Below are 11015 nucleotides of genomic sequence, written 5' to 3'. Positions count from 1 at the left end.
ACTGGGTCTGTGCCCGGGGCAGGGCTTGGCGTGGGCACGGCCGGGGGTACACAGCTTGCTGCCCCCGGCATGCGTTGGGAAGAAGCAGGCAGAGCCAGGAATGATGGCTTCGCTGGCCCGCATCAGCCACGCGGATGAGCTGGGGAAAACACGCTGATTCGGCTTATTGGTGTGTTGGTGAGTTTGCCTTTTTTAAAGTTATCCTCTTTCCAAATGGGAGAAAAAATGTGTTTGGAGGCCTGACACAGGTAGGCTTGGCATAGCTGGTGCTCTCCTGGCTCTTGGAAAGGCTGAATTCAGGTGCATGACCTCTTCTACAAGGCTGCTTTTGGATTTCTTAAGGAAAAGATGAGACCGCTTCTGCCACAGCTGGGGGTTGAGCATCTATAAGGAGGAGGCAGCAGGAAAGAGGGCCTGAGCCTGGACTCCCCCTTGCTACAGTGCAGCCACATCCAGGGCCCTCCACCCGCTGCCCGCAGGGTGATGCAGGCTTTGAAGCTTCTCTTGTGTTGCCACCCCAGCTTCACTCCCTGGGAGACGGGCCTGAAGCCATTCGGATCAGGTTGGGCTGGTGGGTTTGAACCGTCTCTGTCCAGAGCTGCTGCGGTTCCTTAGCAAGAGCAAGTAAGGGCACTGCCTGCTTTTCCTTTCGTCCCTTGGTCTGGCTTTTTCCAAGGTGCCCTCAGAGCCACCAGCCCCTGCAGATGCTTGGGAGGACAAAGTGAAGTTGGGGAGGAAGGAGGAAACCTCTTCATGTTGCAGAGACATCCTGAAGATGCTACTGGGGAAAGTCAGAGTAACTACTGCATTATTTCAAAATAAAAGAGGAGTGATTTGGCATTTGCTTCTGAAAAGTTGTTTGCAATGTTAATGACTACCTAGGCAAAATAAAGGAGAAAGGTACAACTTCCCAAGCCTTGGGTCTTATCCCCCTGCCACCGACTGACAGCTCTGCTTTGCCTGTCATCTGCAAATGAGCCGAATTCCTCACTGTAACAACGGTTGAAAGAATTTGTTTTTATAGCCTAGAAATAGGGGTTTGGCCTTGGCCCTTCTTGGTAATCTGTTTGGAATTCGGTGATGGTGGTGATCAATAGTTGTTTAGAGCTGCTGGCAGCCCGCTGGTCTTCACACAACGGCTCGGTGGTCTTGGGCTCTTTCCAGCTCTGTGCATTAAACATTGCTTTCCCATGATGCAAGGAAAAGGGTGCAGTCAATGCTAAAAGGCAGAAAATTTGAACCTGATGAAAGGAAATGCTTTTCTACACAATTAGCCTTTGGGATTTGTTACCACATGGAGCTGCTTAGGCCAAACATTTTGCACATCTTTGGAAGAGGAAAGGGTATCTGGAGATTTATATGGAAAACAGATTTTCCGAGGAAAAAGGTTCAGATTCAGATGAGGGGTCTGAAATCCAGAGCAGGAGTTTCAGCTTCAGTTGAGTGATTAAGATGTTCTCTGGACTGCAGCAAGGTCTTGAATTGCAACCTGCAGTTCCAGGTGAGTGCATGACTACTGGTTACACTATTCTTCTGCTTTTAACTGGTTTTCCTACCATAGGTTCACTCAGCACCACAAACTTCCCCACCAGAGCAGTTTTGGCAGTGGTACAGTTCACATGACCTTCCTCCTGGGTGCCATCCCAGCACTGGGATGGACTAGGCTTGATGGTTTTGTGTGTGGGTGGCAAAGGCGTTGGTCACTTCCCCCGTCACTCCAGCTGATGGGTGACAATGTGCCGTGGGAGAGGCTGGAATCTACCTTCTCTTCAGGCAGGAGCGAAGTACAGAAAGTTTTGTGTATGAAATAAGCTCTGCTGGGTGGACTGTCAGGGCTGAAGGCCAGAGCAAGCCTTGCTGCTGAGAAAGGTTTCTCCTGGCTGCAGCCTCACAGGCGCTGGGATCCTGGAAAGCCACCCGAGTCGGAGTTTTAGCGTAGTTATGATGGCTACGGCATCCTCTAGTCACCTCGTGTTGAAATTTATTTCAACAATTATTACAGTGGGTTTTCCTTTCTCTTTTGTTTTGAGAATGCCAGGACAGTTTTTAAAAATCAAAAAGTCCCCCGCTGGGTTTTCCAATTCCCCCTGAAACTGCAAGCCCTTCATTTAAGATCCTTTTTTTATTATTAGTTTGAATCTCACTTGACAGTCTTAATTTGCATCCAGGTGTTTCGTTACATTGGATTTGTTCCAGTGCACTGCAACGGGTTTCGTCCTGCAAAATGTGGCAGTGAGCTGAAAAGGGGCTTTTACAGAAAAGTCGTTCAAACCAGCAAAACAAACCCAGAGCAGAGCAAGACACTAATGCCATTATAAACAAGCACTTGGTACAAACACAAATCTCTGCAGAAGATCCCTCTTTAACGGTGGGAGGGAAGGCACCGCTGCGTGTCTGGATTATATCTGTAGATGTAAACTTGGATCAATGGGAGCACTCGGATGCTCAAGTATGTACTTAAACTTTCTGCTGCCCTCCATCCTCCAGGCTGTTGTGTGAGGGCGTCTGCCACCCAGAAATGCCCTCGTGGTACCCCAAGAGCGTCCAGGAGGATGGGGACTCCGGTTTACGCCCCGAAGCCTGCGCACCGAGAGCCCTGGAAGCCAAAACTCGGGGGTTTCGCTGAGTCCTGGGGGCTCCTGCCCCGTGGGAGATGGGGGCTGGGGGTGGGTGGGTGCTTCTCCACAGTGCTGAAGAAATTCGCAGCGGCTCCAAATGTTTTCCTTTCCTTTCTTTTTGTCTATGATAATGAGTACAGCATGTGAGCATTTAGAAAGGGCCTTTATCTGATATTTGCCCCATATTCTCTCAAAATTTTGTCCCCCCCCCCCCCAATGTATAGTGAATAGGTGATTTAAAAAAAAAAAAAGAAACTATTGGGCTTGTCTAAGTCCCTGCCTGCCCGCATGTATATTTTAAATGCATGTTGAGTAGTAACAGCATCGCAAAAGCAGGGGGGAGTATTTTTTGTCTCTACTTTCTCATTTGCATTACACTTCTGTCCCTGCGTGAACATTTTCTTCGTATCTTTTCTAAGCCTTGAAACAATGTCTAAGCCTTGGCTAAGCCTTGAAACACTTTCTGAGCCTCGGAAACGTCTGGGAGGGCAGAAGCAGTTTGTCTCTCACTGGTGACCCAAGAGCATCCTCTAGTGTGTATGTAAGGTAATACTGACACGTCTCCTGCCTGGTTGATTTACGAAAAATTATATTGTCAAGAGCAAAAGAGCAAAAAAACCCTGCCTGAAGTTCGCGGTAGAAGGCAGCACGAGGTGCTGGCTGAGGGAGGAAGCGAAGAGAGGCAGTAAGTGCCGGCTGCCGCTCAGGGCTGGCTGCGGGAGGCGTTCCAGCACCGACCCCCCCGGGGCTGAGCCTTCCTGGGGGCAGCTGGGTACCTCTCCTCTGTAACCCCTCGAAACGGGGAGCCAGCCAGTTCCTCATGTTCAATGTACTGACATGACCAGGTATGTTAAAAATGGAAGGCTTGCTGCACACAAGCACTTTGAAAGGTATTAAAATGTGTATTATGTGCTTCAGATGACAGTAACGTCTGTAAGGGGAGTGTTTCGATGAGAAATGTATTTTGCTAATTAGAAAAGGTAAGTGAAACCACCTTTGAGGTTGTGGGATTTTTTTTTTTCTTTTGCTGTGAAAACCTACTTTATGTTTTCGGTAACAGTAAGCAATTTTCCCACACCGGAACATTTTGATTTTCTCTGCACTGTGAAAAATGGTGCATAATGAAGAGTGCAGCTAAAGATTTTAAAATAGCCATTACATGGCTATTATGTGCATTTATGCTATTATGGTATTATATGACACAAATCTAGTGCCTTATTTTTTCTTCTGTAAAATGGAAAAAAGGCTAATTCTCTTGCCTCAGAAGGGAGCAAACCTATTATCCTGAGTACTCAGCTAAAAGATGATGGGGAGCTGTATAAATATTACAGGTGGGTGGACACATGGGCAATGACAACATATTACCTTCCAGCGTCTGGACAGGAGAAATGATCCCATACTTTACCACCTCACTGTGCCCCACTATTTGGGCTTTCTTCAGGTAGCAAACTACCCCTTTCCCACAAAGTCACAACCCCGACACGGTTTCCTCTTACTACCTCCTATTGCAGAAAGTCTGCAGCAAGCCCGACTTTGTGCATGCACATGTGCATGTTCATTGAATGGTTTGGGTTGGAAGGGACCCTAAAGATCACCTAGTTCCACCCCCCTGCCATGGGCAGGGACACCTTCCACTAGACCAGGTTGCTCCAAGCCCCATCCAACCTGGCCTTGGACAATTCCAGGGATGGGGCATCCACAGCTTCTCTGGGCAGCCTGTGCCAGTGTCTCACCACCCTCACAGTAAAGAATTTCTTCCTAATACCTACTCCAAATCTACCTCCTTCTGGTTTAAAACCATTACCCCTTGTCCTGTCACTACACTCCCTTGTTTAAAGAGTCCCTGTCCATCTTTCCTGTGGGCCCCCTTTCAGTACTGAACCACCTTGCTGTCAGAGTGGTTGGGGGTTTGGTTGCTACTGTTGTCTGCTAAAAGCCTGGGGCAAAACACTCTGAAAACTTCTGCAGGAAAGGAAGGCAGCATATATGCTCCAGTTTGGAGAAGCGCAGCTATTAGGACAAGTAACACACTCCATTTGTGAGCAAAATCTAAATGAGTAGAGAGGAAGGGTGAGATCAGGACAGCCACAGGTTAGATTAATCTCACCTGAGCGGGATAAAAGGTTTTGAAAGAAACTTTGAAGGGATATGCACTTACCAACATGGAAGCAAATAGAAAGAGAGATAACATCCAACAGAGCCTGCCCAAAGTCGACCATGCCAGCCTAACCTGTTAGCTTGCTTTGATAAAAGAACTGATCTTCCAGATAATATCTAATGCATCCACACATTACCTACCTTCTCTCTCACAGCAGCTGATAAAGTGCCATTTAGGAAATTATGCATGAAGTTGGGAATTACTAGGAGTGTTTTGGTGGGGTAAGGAACTGGCCAGGGCATTGTGAGTGGTAGGAAAGGCTTTTGGGGAAGTTGCTGGAGCAGTTCCTCATGAAGGAGACTGGGAAGCCATTGACAGTACAGGAAAGCTGGTGTGTCCCAGTGGGGTGCAGATGGAAAGAGTAGGAGAAGGGGATGCAATTCAGTTGCTGTGAGCATCAGCTTATGGAGTAGCAACAGAATTTCTGCCATGAAAGATGTGCTCAAGACTCGGGAACGACTGGGAAAGAGAACACCTCAGTGCCCTCTCTGAGAGCAAGAAGGCTAAGATCCACTACCATGCCATGACCCTGACAGTGGTATGTTTGTTCCTAGGATGTAAGGGGCGGGGATGTATTTCCAGTAGATACAAGGTGAGATAAAGGCCATGGTACAGAGGCTGGTGAGACTTCACCTACGATACTTTGCTTAGTCTGGTCCTCTGTGTGAAAGGAAGGCAAATGTAGGAGGATGCAATGAGAAAGGAGCACTTGAAGGTGGTGTGGCCACTGAAGGGAGCAGTGCTGCCACTGAAGACCTGCCCCAGGCTAAAACAATGTGTTTTGTTCTTTTTTTCTTTCATTTTGTTCATGCGTCCAATGTGAATTTTGTACTAGCACAAGCAAGAACTACCCGAGGTGGGAAGCAGCAGCCCTGGTGAGGAAGAGGAAGGACAACTGTTTCCAGGATGGTATCACACTGCACAGCATGGAACATGCTCTTCTACCATCACCTCTCATGCAAAAAGTATTGGAGATGGTCAGTGGGGCCCAGTCAAGCAAACTAGAGCTGAAGGGGCCATGGTCACATCTCTGGCCACACTTGTTGCAGTGCGGCGTGATGCAGGGACCATGTACTGGGGAGAATGAAGGGACTGGCTTCTGGCTTCAATGCCAGGTCATCCTGTGAGTAGTTTTGGCTGGGAATGAACCAGCTTCTAACTCTTGGGGATGGAAGAATGTCCTTGTGGGAATAAGTATCATGAAGAGAAGCTCAGAGTGATTTTCAAGGTAGACCCTGATCTGTTTATAGGTGGGGTGTTGTATGGCATTGCCTGAGGCTAACAGAGCATCAGGCTCACCCTGGGAGGCAGCTAAGCATTGAAATACACTTCAAGAAGTCTATACTAGAAAGAAGAAACGGGGAAGGGAAAAGGACATGAAATTTGACAGCATTTGTATTTCAGGGGAGGAACTTGAAATACTGAGCAGTAAGAAAGCCAGATAAGGCAATATTGTGTGAGTGGTCTGAAGGGAACTGATGATCTGGTATCCCGCATCGAGTGTGGATGTCGAAGGAGGGCTCATTTTAAGGCATTCCCTGATGCCGTTCCACTCTGTATTGCATCCTGGATGCAATCACTCAGGTGCAGAGACAATTCCCGTTTCTGTTTCTACCTCTTTCACTATAGTGGCATCAACATGAGAGACAATTCTTCACCTATTTTCCTCCTTCACACAGGCACAGTTTCTAGTATAAAAGGGATTGTGATAATTCCTTTGTGTTTTCAGAAAGGAAGATGGATAGACTGGTATAAGCCTGTGTTACGCCGGTGGGCTGCATTACAGTAAGTTTATTTAGCTTTCAAAAATACATCTCAAAGATTCTTTAATGTTGGGATTTTCTTTCAATTAAGCACATGCTAATCTATACAAATATTTATATGTTTGTATTTAAAGCCAATCATTGTGGTATTCATGTGCTACCTTGTACGGAATCAGTGTTGAAACAGCTGAAGGAATCGCAGCAAATGCAGGAATTTAGAAAGTCCGTTACACATGAGGGAATCTTAACTTCCCTTATTTCATTTAGACCGTCTCCAAATTATTTTATAAATACCTCTTGATGTGATCAAACATGTGAAGGAACAAGTTCACCACTTATTACAAATCTTGGAGGGAGAGGACTGAAACCACAAAATGTTGAGCTCAGTTCACATAATACCTTTTATAGGTGAGGCTGGCAGTGCTATTTTTAACTTCTTCTCATAAACCTGTTTTCACTTAGTTATATGCAATTTAAGGCTTAGTCGTTTGGGTTAAATCCCTCCATCCTCTCTTTGCCTCAGGCCCAGAATGGAAGTCAAGTTTCTATTTAGCTATTTCGAAGAAACACCAGAAAGGAAAAGAAATGCTGGCAACCCTTTCTCTTTAGAAACTCCAGCAATGAGCTGGTTTTCAACAAGATGGCGAGACGCGGCAGGATCTTCACGCCTGCCTGTCTGCCCCACCTGACCCATCTTCCTCACTCGGACACACTGACATCTAACCAGATGGAGATGGCCAAGTGGCCACCTGTGCCCCTTCAGCTGCTGTTTTCCATTGCCTAAGCCTTCAGAGCAGACTCAATGATCTTAAGAGTCATTTCCAGCCTAAATGATCCCGTGACCTATGATTACAAAGGAGCAAAACAGCACCTGGATGAACCCAGAGCATGTGGCTACGGCCCAGTCCTTACACCTCAGGTTTCCTACCCCCATATACTTTTACACTTTTTCAAGCCATGACAAAACAAGAATTCCAGAAATCCATCTTCGCTGGCATCAGGGAACTTCAGTAAATTCAATCTAAAGCACGTGCTTGGCATGTCAAAGTTTAAAATAAATGTTTCTTGTGGTAAAACTACAAGTAACTGAGTAAAGTCAAATCCATTGGGAAGCACTGGACATATCTACTGGGCAAATAGGTAGCTCTGGGAGAACACACATAGCTTTTTGTAGGCAAATATTGCAGCTGGACTACACGATCATTGTAGATCTCCTCTATCTGGATCTATTCTAGTCTACTCAAATACCTTAAAGAAAACTGCTGGGCATACACCATGATTTTGAGCATACTTCTTTCGCTGACTTGTGATTTAATCAGATTACAGAGCTAAACACAAGATGAACAGGTTCAAGCAACACAGATCTTGAAAATCAAAGCAGAAATGTTCATGACACCAAAGCCACTGTGTTTTTTTTTTCCTATTCAGGATGCTAACTGAATCACAGGTTGCTGAGTTCTGTGGACTGATGCCCTCCCCCCTGCAGCTGGGGTGGATCTGGGCATTGGGAGTGTGTGTGTGAGTATTTGTCCATGGACTTGCAGAGCTGATTGCTCACCTCCTGTCCTGCATCCTCCAGGTAACCCATTGCAATCCCACCTTGAGAGCACACACGCAGCACTCTGTTTATACCAGCAGTGGTTTCAGTAGGACAGTATGGATAGCAGAAGCATTGCAACAAGTGTTTATCATGACTAGACACAGGTGGGGCCAAACAACATGTCATCTGGTCACTGGAAAGCCTCAATAAATACTCGATCTGGATTGTAGAGCTGCATAGCAGTGGCAAGGGGAGGTATTGCTGGAGTTATTCATCCAGCTTTATGCAAAATCTCATAACCCCACACCACAGCCCATCATGCCTTTGGGCATGAGTTGTTGGCTTTGCTGCCGACTGAAATGGCCATCAGATTGGGTGCTGCTGAACACAGTGTTTTCTTCTACTCTTTAACTGGTAATGCCACCTGCAGCACTGACTGCCGGTTTTCCCCTGGGATATTAAGTGATGCTGCCTCTGCTGCTTTCTTGGTATTTTTCTTCCTTCTGCCTTTCTAAGCAGGCTTTTACCCACCCACTCAGCCTATGCTATTTGCCCCATGCCTGCTGCAGGGCGTGGGGGGCTCTGGAGTCACCCCGGTGTTGCTCTTTGACTGTCGCAGCACTCTCAAAACTAGCCAGCTGCAACAAGGCTTTTACCATCCCATACCAGGTTAACTTCAATAAGTAGTTCCCATGCCTTGCCCTGGCATGGCCACCAACCCCCCCACAAGGTTTCAAAAGCTCATCTACTGTCCGTGCTGTTTCTTCAGCCTCTTCAGACCAGTCCCTCTGCTGCTTCTTCCTTCTCCAGGCTCCTCTTTTCCAGCCAGCCTCCCCTCATCCAGGTCCCCTTCTTCTCTCTGCTTCTCCCAGGGCCTTGCCTTGTCTCTCCTACATCTGGGGCACTCTCTCTCCTCCCTCTGCTTCTTCCAGGTCCCTCTTCACCCAGTGCTCCTCTCCCGTACCCCTTAGAGCTATTTAACTACTTAACAGAACCAGCCACAGCTGCACCTTATCCACATCAGCCAGCCCACTGCCCCTGAAGCCAGCACACAGCTGTATATTATCAACATTAATTAACCTGCCTTCATTCCTCTCTAATTCCTCTACGCTTGGCTTCTGTCATTTTTGTGGCAATCCACACTACCTTCCCAACACCCAGCCCTGTGCCCCCAACCCAGCTTTCTAGCTGTGCTGTCTCCCTTCAGCTCTTAGATACCCAGAAGCTGATTCTCTCCAGAAAAGCAGCTAAACTTGACTTAAAAAGTCGATGGCTGAGATTGGTGCACACGACTGCTGAGCTTCTTTTAAGCTTCTCCTTTTCCCTAGAAGGTTTAGCAGTTGCAAGATCCTTTTGTATTCACCTCACGGACTTGCTGAGCACAGCGATTGCTGTGGGAAGCCTTCCAGAGCCACATTGCCTTGTGCATGACTCAACTCAGGTGAATCACTGGCACTCAGTGCCAAGAAATCACAGTAATTGCATAAAGGCCTGAAGGAAAACTCAGTGCAAGCTGATCTATAACAACCTTCAGATGCAATAAACCCAAATGCAGGTGTCCTAAATCCCCTCTGCCCCCACCCGTACTGGGGAGCCCACAGTAGCCTGGTAAAGGAAAGCAAAACATGACCTCACATGCCTTATATCTCTTTGGTGCAATATTAGATCGCGAATGATAAAAATTATCCTGAGTTCAAGGAGAGGCTGGGCAGGTTTGCAAAAGGCTGTTTAGAAGAGGGGAACCACACAGACCTCAGGAAGCCCCTGAGCTGTGAACAGCTGGCAGCCAGGCAGCACCCAGGGCAAGTGGGTATTTTTGCTTTTTTTCCCAGGAATTCACTTTGGCTGTGGCCAGAGAGGCACCGCTGCCTAGGTGGCCCCTTGCTTGATGGGGTACAGCCATTCCCAGGAAACCCATTGCTTCCCAGAGCACAGGTGAGCTCTTGGGTCTATTGCTCATCACGCACTGGCTCTGCCTGCGGTGGGAGCAGGTCCCTGGGGCCGGGGGAACCTTTGCAGTCTGCACCTTCCTGCCTCACGTCAAGAGCAAAGCAAAAGCTGGTGTGCTGCCCAAAACGCAGCTGGCAGTGCTACTTTTAGGTCAAGAGCTTGAAGTTTCTCTTCAAATAGCAAAGGCTGCCATTTAAGCCTTTCCCTGAGCATGGGGTGATGCGTGTCCCTGACAGACAAGGACACAGTGTGTAAGAACCTGCCTCACTGAAGTCAGCAGGAGTTTACCCCTTCACTTGAATGGGGGGGGGTTCTGGCCACCCCCTGCTTTTCCATTGCAAAGGAGCAGAGAGATGCAGTCCCACGCAGCAGTCTACAGTCAGCAAATCCTCCCATCGGGAGCTGTGAATTTATGAATTTTCATGGTATCTATTAGTAGTAAGCAGAAGTTGCCTTGAGACAGACCTTTTGTTTATTAACCGTCTGAACACACACCTTTGTTTCTAACTGGTGAATGAATTCAGTGTTCAAAGTCTTTCCCACATGCCCCTGCTTTTTTCTTTTTCTCTTCCAGGTTAATGGCTTTGTAATCCTTCATGGATAATAAAATAATTACCAAGAGGCAAGAGCAGTAATTACACAGAGAAGAATAAATGCATGTGGTTGGACCCTCTGCAAATGTAAATAGATTTAAAGGGATCTATTCCTACTAGACGAGGGTGTTCAAAGCCTCTCCTGCCCTTCTTCCTCCTCAAGAAGAGTAAATTGGAATGTAAATTCTCAGGGATGTGAAAACTTGCTGTGTAAGGATGTTAACATCTCCATGTTTACTTCTCAGCTTTTTATTTTTACACTGTCTAGCAAAAGCAGTCGGAGCACAGACGAAGCACTCAGCTGTGCTAAATACTCCCAGCAGGACTGCTTTGGTAGCCAAAACCCAGAACTTCAAATGCTGAGCCTCTTGTACTCCGGTGGGTCCATGAAGC

The sequence above is a fragment of the Falco peregrinus genome, chromosome 1, assembly GCF_023634155.1.
Source record: "Falco peregrinus isolate bFalPer1 chromosome 1, bFalPer1.pri, whole genome shotgun sequence".
In the NCBI taxonomy this organism is placed as follows: Eukaryota; Metazoa; Chordata; class Aves; order Falconiformes; family Falconidae; genus Falco; species Falco peregrinus.
This window is presented reverse-complemented; position numbering follows the sequence as displayed.